Genomic DNA, 11433 nt, shown 5'->3' with positions numbered 1-11433 from the left:
AAAGCAAGCCACCAGGTCTAGTACTTGAACCATGGTCTGCCATGTGGGACTGTCCAGCACCTTAACCACCACACCACCTGTTGGTCCCTATTATTATTTTTTTAATTTGACCAGAGACAGAGAGAAGGGGAAAGCAAGAAAGCAAGTTGCCAGGTCCAGGACTTGAACCATATTTGGCCATGTGGGAATCCAGTGCCTCTAACTACCAGACCACCTACCAGCCCCATGTCTATCTGTTTTAAAAGTGCCAAAGTAACTGTGAATATGAATAATCAATATAAATTATGTATTAGTAAAGTCCAACCCCCCCAATGGTAGCTATTTTTAGGTGTCAACTTGACTGGATTAAGGAATACCCAGCAAACTGGTAAACCATTATTTTTTAGTGTGTCTGTGAGGGCATTTCCAGAGGAGTTCAGTTTGAGTTGGTAGACTGAGTGAGCATACTTTACCAAGACGTGACAAACTGTGCATTTCATTTCTAATTTTCCTTTTCACTTCAACGTATTGTCAGTATTGTGAGTGTCATGCTGGACCAATAGAGTTGATCTGATTCCCTGACACCTGGAGACAACTTAACCTCTCTTTGACAAGAGCAGTTTATTTAGGCTGAAATTGAATGACAAGCCAAATGGAGCAAAGAAAGTTAGCAAATTAATTGATGTATTTCAGCATACATACGCAAGCAGAGAATAGGCCAACCTATGGTCAAATATGTAAAAAGAAAGAAAGGGAAGAATAAAATCACAGAACCACAAAGTGGTCGTAACAAATGAATCTCTTTGTATCCACTGGAAAAAAATCTTCAAATTGGTCAGGATGACCAGTCCTCTCAAGATGATACTCAAAAGGATCTTGAATGCCTTCAAGTCATCAGCACTGTGGCCTAGGAATTGTCCAGGTGGGCAAGGCCTCCAGCATTCGATGCCTTATCAAATGGATACTTGCAAAGTGTGAAGTCACAGCAAGGAGTGTCTTAGCTTGTCAGAGGAACTGATATTTATGGTCCCAAAAGATGTATTATCTCAAGTTCCAGATGTTAGTGGTGGACAAAAGGGCCCCAGAGCCTGGTGGTCACTTACATATTGATGCACATTAACAAGGTGGCTATCAGCTGTTTGGCTTAGTTACAAAGCAAAAATTCAAACTCAAAATGAAGTTGCATTGTCAGAGATTTCCGAATGGAGTTAGCCTTACCCAAGCTGAATCATGAAGATGTAAGCTTTCTTAGATCCAACTGGAATCATTACACTGTAAAAAATATATCATATAAGTCATTTTTTTACCATGTTCATAGGAGCTGTATGCTTATTTGACATGTTGGAGAATTATAAATGATCAGTTACTGAAAAAGCTAACATGAGAAAAAGTTTTAGAAACAGGACATACATACGCACTTTACTTTAAATTCAAGGGGAAGTATACCCATTTCCCAGTGTTTTGGCAATAGATCAAAAGCACTATATCCAAGAGTGGATCTACTTATTTAAACTTCTTGCATGAATCATACTTACATTATCTACTTTTTAAAAATAATTATTTTATTTAACTTTATTTATTTATTTTTACCAGAAAAGGACACAGAGAGAGAGAGAGAGATTGAGAGAGTGAGAAAACAAGCCTTCAGGTCTGGGACTCAAATGGTAGGCCATGTGGGAGTCCAGCACCCTTAACCACCACACCACCTGCTGGCCCCTATGTTATCTACTTTTTAAAAAATTGCTTGAGAGAGTGAGAAAGTGAGAAAGCATCTCTTTTGGGGAACGGTCACACCACAAACCCTTCTTCTCCACCCCTCCTCCTTTCAGGATTTTGGACATGCACACAGATGTGTCTGACATGTTTCTCAAGCCTTGGAGTCAGTCAGGTGGAATCTAGTCGCCTTAACCACCACCCCATAGGCTAGCCCAATAACTCCTTTTGATTTCTGTAGAATAGATAGAAAAGGAAAAGATCATTAAAGATGATGGATGCAACCAACTAGGTTGGGTGCAAGTTTTTCCCAGCTTTTAATAACAAATACAGCTGGCCTGAATAGATGTTTAGAATGAAGATGGCTGAGTCTTGAATAGCAGGCTGTTGAACTTTCTGAAGCACAGATGTGCCAATTGTCTAAGAGCTTCCTGTCAGTCACTAGCATTTTATAGGAGATGGAGAATGTCAGTTCTTTTGGCAAATCATTTAGTGGAGTTAGGAGCTGATCTGCCATTTTTATAGCCTGAATGTGCCATGAGTTACCCAGTCTCCTGAGTTGAGGGCTTCTGGTGGTTTGCAGCTAAGTTTTCTCAAATTTGTGTAAATTCCTAATGATACTCAGGAGAGATTCTTGGAGGTGTGGTTTTGCAATTATGTGTCTATATGTGCATGTACATTAGCACACTATTTCTTTGGAACCAAATGTCAGATTACTTACATAAAGATTGTGCCAGGTTAGGTTACTTCCAACAGATTGTATGAGAGTGCCCATCTTAACTTTGTAACACTGAGTTTGATAATAACAATGTAAAAGCACATAAAATTTGCTCATTTTAGGTAAAATTTGAAATGACATCTTGTTTGAATTTTCATTTTTTTGATGTAGAAATTAATATTTTCCTTTAAAAGTATTGTATTTCTTTTTGAATTAGTGAATAGATCTTGTGCTCCCCCCCCGGGGATTATCTATTATGTATTGATAATATACAGCCACTCTTTATAAAATAACAATATTAAACCTTTGTCTATCATTTATAGCAAAATGTTAACGTTGTTTGCCTCTCTCATTCAGCAAGAGCTGGAAATATGAACTCACTTTAAGATAAACCTAGAGAGAATATACCTTACATTTTAACATTAAATGCAGACAAGTTTTTAAAAATTGAGCGGTTTATTCCTTCCTTTGGCTAATTAGTATGTATTTGCTCATCTTTATGTAGAGTTGTCAGAATGATTCTTTGTGACCCAAGTTCAAAATGTGTATTCTTGGAACGTCTTGGGTAAACTGCGTAAGCATAGTATAAGGAATAGCCCATCAGATCTGTTCGGTTATTGCATAATAGTTTATTTCTCTTGCTTAAAAGTATTAATGACTTGGAGGACTTGGTATGGGTCTTATTTTTTGACTATATTGTTTTTTTTTTTTATTTTTTAGCCTTTGAGAAAAATTGAAGTTTGAATTAAAATATCTTATGCTACCTATATTGACAGAATCAATCTTTTTTTTTTTTTTATTCTGAAAAGGATGAAAAGGGAGCTATTCATTATGAGAGTTCAATCTCTAAATTTGTCCCTATGGCTGAATTTGGGAATCATACCTATCTTTGGTCTGGTGTTTTTTTTGATTAATCCAGATATTTATTTAACCCAGTATTTATTCTTGAAAAGTTTTATTTTACAGTTTCTTTTGAAAGTGTGTAATGTAAAATTTTGGCACCTTGCTTGAAATAATGTGCAGCATAAAAGATGAATGTTTGTCTTAATATTGTCCTAATAAATAGCCTAAGAGTTGAGATGCCTATAGTTTACTAGGATAATTTCACAGTCATTTTGTGATACCCTGGATGTACCTCCCTCCCACAAGGCACAGGCAGCTTGGATTGGAAGGAAGTCACAAAATTAAACAATCTCATGGGATTTTGCAATTACATAGAGCTCTGACATCCTGGCCTATAGAATTCAGTTTCAGCAGAATCCTTCCGGGTCAGCTGTGGAATCTACTAGCAATAATTTTGTAACATGGATTTAACCACATTTTTTACTACAAATGGAAAAGTGGCTTCCATTGGAGCTCTAAGACCAAATCTTATTTCAGGGTTGCAAAAAGGGATAAGGAATCATTAGGGTAGAGGCTGATTTCTTTAACATACCAGACGATACTAGTCTGTACCTTCAGCTACTATGTTTGGCATTATTTGCTCATATCTGATGCCTCTGCTCATCATAAGACACATCATAGGTTATTATTTAAATGACAGCTATCATATGTGACCCAGGATGCTAGAAATTCTACTTTGTGTTTTTTGATCAATCCTTCCCTCAAGCTTTGTTTCGTTAACTGTTTAGTCTGTACTGGCAAATGGTGAGGAGATTGTGCATGCTTTTGTGCCAGCCTGTCCAAGCTTGCACATGGTACATTATCATAGACTGTCATAAGATCTCTCTCCTGAGTCCACTGCCCACAGTGCACTGTAGCTCTGTTGTCTATCCTGGGCCCTGTGGTCAGGGTAAGCATTCTGGACCAACTGGACATCACTCATCTGGTCAGGATGGCTTCTGGGCATCAACCTCAGACCACTAGGTTTCAGTAGTCCCTTAGAGAAGGATTTTGAAGGAGCACTGGTCTGACACTGTCAAAGTGGCCATTTATGGGTGACTTGATTTTGTTTTGTTAAAATGAAATTTAAAATTCTTTCTAAAAACGAAAAAAAGTGTACTGCAATAACTTTTTCTAAAAGGAAGTTAATGGGTCTGGCAGGTTGCATGGAAGTTAAGTATTGGACTCTCACATGGCCCACCACGGTTTAAGTCCTGATCCAGGTAGGTGACTTGCTTTCTCACTTTCCTTCACTCTCTCTCTCTGTGTCTCTCCCTAGTCAAATTAAAGATGAAGAAGGAGGAGGAGGAGGAGAAGAAAAGGAAGGAAGGAAGGAAGGAAGGAAGGAAGGAAGGAAGGAAGGAAGGAAGGAAGGAAGGAAGGATTAAATAAGTAATTCCTTTAAAAAAGGAAGTTAGTTTATTACACAGTTCTTTTTAAAGTGAGCTAATAAAATGAATAGACTAGATGAACAGACAATGTCTCTCCCTCCGACAGGTTGGTGGTACTCTCAGGGGAGAGTTGTGGGGATTTTTTCCTAAAGCCCCCAGGCCTGGGTTCCTCTATTGCTCCATTTAGGCACGTGTGCTGTTTTCCCTGAGTGAGTGATTTTTACACTAGGACTTGAGGAGGAGACTGTGCTGAGCAGGGTGCCTGTATGAGTGAACATGCATGGCTGGGGTCATGAGCTAAGTAAGCCTCATGTCTCAGCTCTGCCACTTGCTAGTGTTGTGACCACAGCTGAATACATCTCTGAGTTTCTTTTACTCATCCATAAAATGGCAGTAAAAAGCCTGCCTTCCCCACAAGGTATTGAAGGATAATGGAAGTTATGTATCAGGTGCTCATTTGATTCAAAAAGGTGGAGAGTAAGATAGATTTGGAGAAATTGGGAGTTTACTGCAGGTCTGAGACTCTACGAGACCTCCTTCTTTAGCGGTTGGTCTGATCATAACTCTAGGGGTAGACCTATGTTTTTTGTGTGCCTTGCCAGGGATCAGAGCACAGGAATAAAGCTGCACAGGCTGGCAGATGGGGGGAAGGGAGCATTATATGACCTGCCCTTGTCTCGCTTATTAACTCTGCCTCAGTCTTTCTACAGAAGAAATGAGGACTTTTCTTTGGATAATTTGAAGTTGTCTCTCATGGATACACAGTGTTCGATTTGTTACTAGCACTTTGTGTTTATGGGATTCTCCCCCACCCCCTTCTTTCACTTATTTGACTGGGCGAGCCTAATTCCTGTTGAAAATTGGTTCGTCCCAGGCTGCTTGTTAGTTGTTTTCTCTGTCCCTTGCCAATGGGCCCTTCCACAAGGCAGTTCACATCATTTTGGCTGGCTTGAAACAGCCAGCCAGACTATGGCTTCTATCCACAGTCTCTCAATATGTCATCTCACTTTTGCTAGATGTTGGTGGTTAGAAGCAGGTCAGTAGGTCAACCAACACACAGGGAACTAGACAAGGCCATGAACTCCTGAAGGTAGGATGACTGCATTCCCAGAGGGTAGGCCCACCATACTTTTAGGAGTTGGATTCATTTCCAGGCGTTCTATTTTTAAGTGCCAAGAGGCTAGTGGCAAGTCCAGACTAGAGTCCCAGAGTACTGCATTCCACACTCCATCACTTTACCAGGTACGTGTCCTTGCACCTGCCTGGGTCCAATAATCAACTCATGGCCAGGCGGAAGGAACTTGCTGCAATCCTTGTCCATTATGGAGACTGAGAAAGGAACTGCATGGAAAAGTGAATAGAGAGAGTTCTCAGAAGGAGAAGCTGGATGCTGTGGCCAAGGGCCATAGACTTCAGATGGGTCAAAACTAGTTTCTAGTTTTCGACTGATCAAGGATCTTTCTAGGGCTGGCCTTCTCTCAGCTTCTTCAAAAATCTCTTTCTTCCCAGCTCCTTAAGATCGTACCCAATACTTGTCATATTAATTAAATTTATATTTATTTTGCACTTTAATTTGCAATAGTGAGATCTCCTGCCCTATAATATGGCATATCATCATATGTATCTCTCAGCAAAGTTAGATAGTCTTTTTCTTTACTATGAATACTCTTTTTTGAGAGAGAGAGAGAGAGAGAGAGAGAGAGATTTTTGCTATAGGGTGCATGCACTCACCAGAGAAACAGAGATACAGAAAGTGAGAAATCACCCTCTGGGGGATGACCATGCCACAATCCCTTTTCTTTCATTCTCCTCTTAGGATTCTGGGCACATACATACATGAACCCAGCATGTTTCAAGCTGCTACGTCCATGACTTGAACTTTGTTGACCATGTGGGAGTCCAGTGACATATTCATTATGCCATCTGCTGGTCCCAACTACAAATACTTTTTATATTAAGACCCTTCGAGTGGGTAGCAGTTGGTGTGGAGGTTAAGGCAAACTATGTGGTTTGAGTCCCAGATGAAGCAGCTTGAAAATCAAGCTGGGGAAAACGAGCAGTTAGCATAATGGCTATGTCGCTGGACTCCCACGTAGTCAACTGCAGTTCGCGTCCCGGACCCGGTGGCTTAAAACTCACACCGGGTGCGTGTGTGTGCGTGCCCAAGATCCCGAGAGGAGACTGGAGGAGAAGGGATTGCAGCGTGACCATCCCCTCTGGGGGGGTGATTTCTCGCTTTCTGTCTCTATGTCTCTCTCTGTCTTTCTAGTGAGCACACGCACCCTATAGCGAAAACCTCTCAAAAAAAAAAAAAATCAAGCTGGGCATGTGTGTGGGTGCCCAAAATACTGAGAGAAAAATGAATAAGAGGATTACAGCTTGTCCATCCTCTCTTGTGGGGGTGATTTCTCACTTTCTCTATCTCTAGTAAATACACAGGCTCTATAGAAAAACTAAATACAAAAAAAAAAAAGAAAGAAAGAAAAGACCCTTTGAGTATACCTGGACTGTCTTTACACCTTCTTCTTTTGTTTCTACATCCAGAGAAGGTGCCCTCCTTGGTCTTAATGCCCTCTACATACCCAGTAGAAGAATACCAAGCCTGAGCTCTGGGGGCTGAGGGGTGCAGCTGAAGGTGCAACAGAGCTATGGCTGGGTCACTGGGGAGCCAGGAGGAGGAGCTGTTACAGAAGTGGTGTGAGGCAGAATGGTGACCTTGTACCTGTTTTCACACAGTCTCTGTGAGTTAACACTTAATCTGAGGTAATGAACACACTGCAGGGTTATGAGAATTGGGGTCACTTGCACATTTTCAACATTATGGTGGTAAAAGGACTCCTCTTATGACTGTCACAAAAATTAAATCAGTCCCCTGTATAAAACCTGGCACATAGTGAGCACAAGATTTGCTAAATGAAGTAAAATAATTGTATTCAATTTTATCGTTCTCATTGGTTTGACTTTTTCTATTAGCATGATGCGTTTTGGGAACATGTGTTTTACTATTATTGCTTCTACTAATAGAACAGATTTATCAAATATAAGATAGAAGAAAATAATCAACTTTTATTTTCATTAACTACAAAAGGAAATTGGTTGAATGTAGTTTTTCTAAGAAAAATTAAGTTTGATTGTACACAACAAGTACACTTGTTATTGGCTTATGAGTTAATATAGTTCAGAGCTTGACATTTCCTTACTGGGAGGTAGTTTGTATTTTGATTATAAAGACATCACAGGGAAAAAGTCCAATGCACTTATCTTTAAATTAATACAATTTCAGTAGTACATATACAGTTAAAAAAAAAAACTATTTGTGTTTTGTGCTTGCCATTAAATTTCTGTAAGTAAGAGCCTAAGGGCTATGAAATGTAAGAAAGACAGACTCCTGGTAATGGCATGTTTTGGGTGGTATGCTTAATAATTTTTTCAAGTCATTTTCTTGGTTGTATGATTAAGTTTTTAAATTTTTACTAAATATTAACCTGTAAGAATGATTTGACATTAAAACTTACAAAGAGGCTATAATTGTATCTATTTAAATATATTCTGTACCATTTCATTAAGTTTAATAATATAATTTATTGCATGGTCTTGGACTCTCAATGTCTAAGGTGTCAGTGGAGACACAAATTCACATAGGGCAGAAAGCGGGAGAGATTACAAAGGATACTAGATCTCATAAGCTCACACAGGATGGTTCGGACAGACAGAGAGACAGACACAGAGGTGTGTCCTGCATGCTGGTGCCATGCCTGGCAGATAAGGGGTTGGGGTACTGAGACCCTTTTGTCACTGGAAGAAGAAACCTAGGCAAGAGGCTTTTCAAAAGAGGCTGCTAAGCACATGGCTAAGCCACCTGGCCTTACTGACATGGTCTTAATATCCTGGCTTTACACTCCTTTTCATACCTGCATGGCCTTACTCACCTAGTTCCCCCCCACCCCACACTCCCAACTTAACATACCTAGCATTTCCCACCCAGATTTACCCATACAATATTAACTACTTTGATTCATTTAGCTGGTCTTAGCCACCAAGTCTTAAACTCTCGCCATTGTCCTTCTGGTCTTACTCACCTGGCCATACCCTAGCCTGACACACTTGGCCTTACCTACTTGGGCTTACCCACTAAGTTGGACCTACCTGGCTTACCTGCTTTGCTTACCAAACTGGCCTTACTCATCTGACCCAACTGACTTGTCTCTATACACCTGGCTCTAGACTCGACCTAACACACCTATTTCTACTCTGTGGGAGTTAACCTCATGACCTTACCTATGTACCCTGATCCACTCAATATAATCCATATGACCTAGTATCATATGGCTTTCTCACCTGGCCCCAGTCATCAGCTGCTGGCCTTAGGCCCTGAGTCTTTTTGTTGTTGTTGTTACTTCCTATTTTTACTTCATTATCATAAACTTACCTTTGCAATTTAGCTCGATTTGGAGAGGAATAAGGAAAATACTGAATCCAAAGAACTGCAGCAAGAGCACGCGTTACAGGACATATAAAGTAGATGGGGTGGAGGAGTGCTCTCCTGAGCTACAGAAGAAATGGTCTGTGGTTAAGAGAAAACGAGTCAAATTCATTAGAGTTGTCCACAGTCAGCAACAGTGATTTTTTTTTCCTGGTCTTGCCATTTGTGGACCCAAAGCGCTCCATGGATTCCACAATATTTATGCCCTATGTCACCTTTCCAAAGACCACATGCTTGCCATCCAACCCCTTAGTCTTGGCAGTGCAGATGAAAAACTGAGAACCATTTGTGTTGGGTCCAGCATTTGTCATGGACAAGATGCCAGGACCTGTATGTTTCAGGATGAAGTTTTCATCATCAAATTTCTCACCATAGATGGGCTTGTTGCCAGCACCATTATGGCATGTGAAGTCACCACCCTGGCACATAAAACCTGGAATAATTCTGTGAAAGCAGGAACCCTTATAGCCAAATCCTTTCTCTCCAGTGCTCAAAGCACAAAAGTTTTCTGCTGTCTTTGGAACTTTGTCTGCAAGCACCTCGAAGGAGACGCAGCCCAAGAGCTCACTGCCAACAGTAATGTCGAAGAGCACGGTGGGGTTAACCATGGTTGAGGGTGAGAGACTCGGGTGTCATTGTCTGCAAAGCCAGGCTCTGAGTTGTATCTACCTTGTATTAATGATCTATTAGGTTGTTGGGAAAATTATGACTTAGTTTTTTGTTTTTCCATGCAAAAAATGCTCTTATCTTAAAATTAACACAATTTCATGACTTTCCAGAGAATCCAATAGCTTTATTTAGATGACTATAACCTTCTGGTTTTACCTGTCTGACTCTATCCACCTGCCTCCACTCACCTGGTTTTACTCACCCGGCATTAACCTCTTATTTTTATCCATCTAACTTCTTCTACATTTTTATCTAACTTCTATCCATCTGAACACCTAACTTTATTCATAGCAAGGTAAATTATAGTTTATTTTTCTTTTTTATTTCAGAAAATCCTAGAGAAAGATAGGGACAGTAATCTTTCTACTTGAAAGACCTAAATCAATTATAAAGTGATATAAATACCTAGTCTAGTAAAAACAGTGATCTCAAGGTTTGATGATAAAGCTGTACCTAGAGAAATGGAATTTATCTGGTTGAAGCAACTAGGTATTTTCTAGAAGGATCACATTAACTTATGACAGAGTTCTCTGTGAGCCCAATCAAGTGATAGACACTTGGCTTTCTCACTTTCTTTCTCTCTGGCTCTCTCACTTTCTTTCTCACTTTTTCTTACCCAATAGGAGAGAGAGAGAAAGAAAGAGAGAGAGAGAGAGCCTGATATTCAGGCCCTACCCCAAGTCAGTTAATCAGAAACTCTGTGAAAGGGCAGAAGCCCAGGTATGGGTGTGCAGGAAGCTTCCTAGTGTGTGGGCAAGGCAGGTATGCACTGTTCATTTCTAGCCCCAGAAGACTAAGGCCGTGTCTTCTCACCTTGATTCCCAGCACCTATCCCTACACAATGAATGTCTCCCTCTCTTCTCAGTCATCCTCTCACAGAGGCACTGACCTCCTGCTTCCCCTATCCTTGTCCCTACATCTAAGCAGTCATCACCTCCTGCAGATTGAATCATTTGTAAGTGTAGTGCACACATAAGAGCAAAAGTTCCTAGCAAGACTGTCTGAGCTGAACACGTGCGCCAGACTAAGGCTAATGGCTTTCCATTCATTTCTTCAGTTAATCCTGTGTCTGAGTGGTGGGTATGACCATGAGAAGGAAAATGGAAGCTGTGAGACTGGAGGTGATGGGCAGGACTGAGCATGGGACACTTCTGTGAATGTGGGTCCCCTAGAAGAAGTCCAGGGTACCCCTGGAAATGGAAGTTGTAACTGAGGTTTGGAGTAGGGAAGATGCCCTCCCTGGCCTCTCGAGATGGAAAGGAGGCTGGGTTCGGCAGTGGAGACTGGTGACCAGGACATTAGTAGTTGGAGTAGGGTGGCAGAGAAGAGTGGGAAGGCAAAGGGAGGGCACTTGGGGAGATCAGAAGAGCAAAAGGTAGACATCTTGGGAGGGTCATGTGGCTAGGAGGCAGCCATGAGGTCTGAGCATCAGCAGGTCTTTGGGGTTATCATATGTAGGATTTAGATCTAGTTATGGCAACAGAAGACTGATTATAACTCAGTGCAGAGAAGAATGGAGGAGAAAGGATTGGAGCATGGCCATCCCCCATGAGGGGTGATTTCTCAATCTCCCTCTCACCATTTCAGTCTCTGTCTGG

The 11433-nt window shown here is 40.8% G+C and overlaps 1 pseudogene; it reads right to left on the bottom strand.

Moving 5' to 3' along the window:
• Positions 1–9372: 9372 nt before the first annotated feature.
• LOC106735414 (peptidyl-prolyl cis-trans isomerase A pseudogene) lies at positions 9373–9774 on the bottom strand (annotated as a pseudogene).
• Positions 9775–11433: the final 1659 nt, after the last annotated feature.

Source organism: Tupaia chinensis, unplaced genomic scaffold (genome assembly GCF_000334495.1).
Source record: "Tupaia chinensis unplaced genomic scaffold, TupChi_1.0 Scaffold000381_1, whole genome shotgun sequence".
Taxonomy (NCBI): domain Eukaryota; kingdom Metazoa; phylum Chordata; class Mammalia; order Scandentia; family Tupaiidae; genus Tupaia; species Tupaia belangeri.
The sequence above is the reverse complement of the archived record's forward strand: the minus strand, read 5'-3'. Positions and strand labels throughout refer to the sequence as shown.